Raw genomic sequence first — 5544 nt, 5'->3', positions numbered from 1 at the left:
CTTGCCAACGATATCTCAATCAATGTATATAGTATCGAGGAAAAGAACGTTATCCCGATACGTCTAAGTGGGCTGAAAAGAGACAAACACGTCAACCTGTTGTACATTGAAGACAACAACGTTGGATATTTCGCGTGGATCAAGAATCTATCCAGGCTCGTGAGCTCGCAATTGAGCAAAAAAGAACACAAGAAATATATCTGCGATCGGTACGTATATATTTAATAAATTATATTGCAGAAATCTTTGAACAAAAATTAAAAATTATTTCTTTTACATATGTGTGCACTATTTTGGCTCGAACGACAAGTTACAGTCACATACGGTGGACTGTCGAGAGATGAACGAGTGCGCTATCCGATTACCGAGCGATAATGACAAGTGGCTCACGTTCAACAACTATAATCGGAAAGAGCGGCTTCCTTTCGTCGTGTACGCTGACTTGGAGTGCGTTTTGGAGAAGACGGAGGAAGAGAGAAACTACCAACATCACAAAGTATTTAGCATAGCATATTATGTACATTGTTCGTACAACAAATCGTTATCCGCGTATCATTCCCGTCGCGGTATCGATTGCATATCATGGTTCGTCGAAGAACTACAAAATTTAGCGCAACGTGTAAAAATTATTTTGTCAGCTAATGTCCCCATGGTAAATTTAACATCTGATGAATGGGAAAAATTTCATAGCGCGACAAAAGGGCACATTTGCGAGAAACCATTCGTACAAGACGATACACGCGTACGCGATCATTGTCATCTGACCGGGCGATACAGAGGTCCCGCGCATTCAAATTGCAATTTAAATTATAAAAATCCTTTTTGCATTCCAATAGTTTTTCATAATTTATCCGGTTACGATACACATTTTATTATAAAGGAAATAGCTACAGCGTTCGAAGGGGGATCGAGTTACTTCCGATAACAAAAGAAAAATATATATCATTTACGAAAAATGTTAAACTTACCGAACAGAAATCAAAAAATCATATTAAATTGCGTTTTGTCGATTCGTATAAATTTCTCACAGCCAGTCTCGATAAATTGGCATCATTCTTGAATAAAGACAAACTCAAAATTTTAAAATCTGGATTTCTAAATTTATCGAACGACAATTTCAATTTATTAATACGGAAAGGCGTCTTTCCGTACGAATATATTGACTGCGTCGACAAATTGAAAGGTACGTGTTTACCACAGCGCGAATCATTTTACAGTTCCTTGACCGGTGACACAATATCCGAGAGCGATTACGCGCACGCCGATAACGTGTGGGAGCGGTTCTCTATTCGAACGCTGGGCGAATATAGCGACTTGTATCTCAAAATTGATGTCTTATTATTAGCGGACATTTTTGAAAATTTCCGCTAGAGTTGTATTAAAAGTTATGGGCTCGACCCCGCGTATTACTATACTCTTCCCGGATACACGTGGGACGCCATGTTGAAGCATACGAATATTACATTCGAATTGCTTACGGATATTGACATGGTTTTATTTATCGAACGCGAAATACGCTGTGGTTTGAGTCAATGTCCCAACAGATACGCACATGCTAATAACAAGTATATGGAATCGTACGATCCATCAAAACCTTCAACGTACCTCACGTACTTTGATGTAAATAATTTGTACGGATGGGCAATGTGTCAACCCTTGTCCTATGCAGATTTTCGATGACTCGACGACGTATCCGATTTTGATACATCATCGATCGCGCTCGATTCGCCTATAGGCTACATCCTTGAAGTCGATCTCGAATATCCGCAACGTGTTCACAATGCGCACACTGACCTACCGTTTTGCCCGACACGCGACAAACCACCTGGTAAGCGGCAGGATAAGCTGCTCGCAACCTCATATGATAAGAAGTGTTACGTAATACATTACCGCAACTTGCAGCAATGCACGAGACACGGACTTCGCGTTACAAAAATACATCGAATATTACAGTTTTCGCAATCTCCATGGCTTCGCAGTTGTATTGAACTCAATTCCGAACACTCGCGAAAAATGATTTTGAAAACAATTTATATAAATTAATGAATAATGCTGTATTTGGCAAAACAATGGAAAATGTGCGCAATCATGTTAATATTAAGCTCGTGACATTGGGATGGAAGATATGGCGTGCAGAGGCGATGATCGCGAAACCAAATTTTCACAGCAGAAGCGTGTTTTCGGAGAATCTGATCGCTGTTGAATTGCGCAATCTCGAAGTTAAATTTAAGAAACCAATCTACGTAGGTATGTGTATACTCGACATATCCAAGACATGCTTGTACGAGTTTCATCGCGATTATATGGTACTTATATATCGAGAGAAATGTAAAGTCATGTACACCGACACCGACAGTCTCATATATCACATCGAGTGTGAAGATATATATGAGAATATAAAGCGCAACGTCGACAGATTCGATACCAGCGATTATGCGGTGGACAATGTGTACGGTATACCGCTCGCGAATAATAAGATACCGGGTTTAAAGAAGGACGAGAATAATGGCGCCATCATGACCGAATTCATCGGGCTTAGGGCAAAAATGTACGCGTTGCGAGTAGATGGTAAGAAGGATACGAAAAAAGTAAAAGGCGTCAAGAGTAACGTCGTCGCGAGAACGATAACGTTCGACGATTACACGCGGTGTTTGAACGAAAAGATTGAAATGACGCGTCAGCAGTCTTGTATAAGATCTAAAGTATACGAAGTATACACCATCCGCGAGACGAAAATTGCTCTAAGTCTGTACGATCCGTACGATATATCGTACCCGAAACCACCGACATGCTACCGTGGGGACATTATAAAATACCATTGTAAATAAAAATCATGTATATTTATTGTAAATAAAAATTACGTATATTTATTGTAAATTAAAATTATATGTATATTTATTGCAAATTATATGTATATTGTATAAAGTGTACAATATTGTTTATATTTATAAAATATTATTATTTATTATTGTTAACATATTTATATAATATATTCCAGCTTTTTTTCCAGGCGCTATTATATTTTCAATAGAAATTAATGATGCTATTATATTTTTATACTTGTATCCCTTGTTATTTAACACTGGATTACGCATATCATTGCTACGTCTATGCGCATTTGTCGCCAGTAATATATTTTTGTATTTAATTTTATTATGTCACCGTCGGGTATTCTTTTGGAAATCAACTCGTAGAGACTTGGTGTTCCCACGTATGTTATTCCACCGATAATTATATTGTCATCTTTATCCACATCAAAAATTTTATCACCCAGCATCAGTCCTTCGTTGCAAAATTTAACACCGTAAACATAATCCATACTCTCGCTCGGTGGAATAACGTCACTGTTATTAGAGAATGTAAAATAATCAATTACATTGATCGATAATAGCAAATTTTCCAAGTATCGATATTTCGGTTGTTGAAGTGATTTCGAGTATACGTACACATTCTCGAAATGTACACCGTGTGGACTTTCTATCAAACTTATCAATACGTTAGTCTTACCGCAATTCGAGGGACCGCAAATGATACCGCGTATAGTAGTCGGCAGCATGTTTCCATGCTTGCGTATTTCTTTCTCGGACATTACTCGTGTTTTATCGTCAAAATTTATCATTTTGATTATCGTCGCTTGTCGCGCGAACCGCATGTTTGCTCTCGCGAATGTCAAATCAGATTTTGGAAAATTAGTCATCGGGGCCCTATTTATAAAGGCGCACCGAATCGAAACCGCTCAATCTCAAAAATGTTTTTTCTTCTATCGATTGACAGCGATATTCTCGAGCTTACCACCGAGCAGTTACAGATTATCCCCAAGATTGTTTTACTTCGAGACTTTGGTAGCTACGTGGAACAATTGTGGGACAAGCTTCCCGAATATATAAAAGCTGACTCAGAAGTTCAACAGTATCGTCGATGCACGCGACATTATAATTTGCCGTGGCAGCAAACACATTTCGACGGTCCAACACCGTTAATTAAAAATTGTAGCAAATGCCAGAAAAAATTATGAGAGGTAGCGGTTTGTTAAATCGTGCGATAAACGCACTTCCTATCGAATTACATATTCCAGGCTATCAGTTTTGCGGACCGGGAACTCATTTAGAAACGTGATTGGCTAGAGGCGATCGAGGTATCAATCCATTGGACGCCGCGTATCGCGAGCACGACATAGCTTATTCCCGAAGCAACGATCTCTGTCAACGACACGTTGCGGATAATATACTCGCCACGAAAGCGCAAACGCGTATTACCGCGAGAGATTCGACTATTGGTGAAAGAGCAGCCGCTACAGCTGTCTGGGCGGCTATGAAAGCAAAGACAAAATTCGGTATGGGAATGAAGACAAAAAAATCATCGACGAAGAAAAAAACTGTGAAAAAACGAATACTTCCTATAGCGAAGCGCGGTGGTTTCTTACCCATTTTACCATTATTGGGAGTTCTCGGTTCGTTGGCTGGCGGAGCAGCGGGAATCGCGAAGGCGGTGAACGATAGCAAGGCGGCGCAACGTCAGCTCGAAGAAATGCAACGTCATAATCGCGCCATGGAAGGTCCGGAACTTTATCTTGCTCCATACAAGCGCGACGAGGGGTCTTCACAACGGCAAAAAAAAAAACGTCAAAATAAAAATGTTTACTGGTGTAACAACCAATATACAATTGAAACAACTTGCAAGACGTATGCGTATATTGAGTGAAGCAAGGGGGGGATTTAAGGCGGGAGGAGGCACGAACCACGCATCCATCTCTTCCGTGGCAGCGGCACTGTCGTGTCTGTGTAGGGCGTTTACACACTTCCTCAGCCCGACAAATAATTGTTAGAAAACAACATTTGCGAAAAGACAAATGTAATAACCATAACCTCAATTGAAACGGGGGATGGAAAAGTTTTCAAAATACCAGAAGAATTACAACATGCAAGTCACCATAAAGAGGTAACACAAACAAATGCATACGCTAAAATTAAGAATAGCTTAAAAAAAAGACACCAGGAGAGGAAAATTTGGATACAATTAACAGATGAAATAAAAAAAATCTACGTGGATGAAGCAGGGACATACAGTTTTCGGACCAGTTTTTGGAAGAAATTGATGAAATTAACATACAAACTTCTGATACAAATTTGAATGACGTTGATGGTTCCGGTACTCATTGGGTTGCGTATGCAAAGAGGGGAGATCGTGTGGTATATTTCGATAGTTTTGGAAATCTTCGAGTGCCCAAGGAATTAGTGCGATATTTTGGACAGAATGTTGCAAATATATCATAGAATACATTCACACGTCCTATCAAAATTATAATCGAAGTATTTGTGGACAATTGTGTCTACGATTTCTTTAAACAGTTGATGATCGATATGAATTTAAAGCCTGACAATTCACCGTCGCGACTCAGTATTCGTTCGACAGTTCTCCAGCATGTCACTCACGCTTACGTTGACTGGCAAGAGTAACGTTCTTGCTGTAAGCTACTTTCCGGCTATAGATTTAAACGATGGCGATTACGAGCTTGGTTTAACACGGACTTTGAAACTTATTATA

The sequence above is a fragment of the Formica exsecta genome, unplaced genomic scaffold, assembly GCF_003651465.1.
Source record: "Formica exsecta isolate Colony F162 unplaced genomic scaffold, ASM365146v1 scaffold463, whole genome shotgun sequence".
Lineage (NCBI taxonomy): Eukaryota > Metazoa > Arthropoda > Insecta > Hymenoptera > Formicidae > Formica > Formica exsecta.
This window is presented reverse-complemented; position numbering follows the sequence as displayed.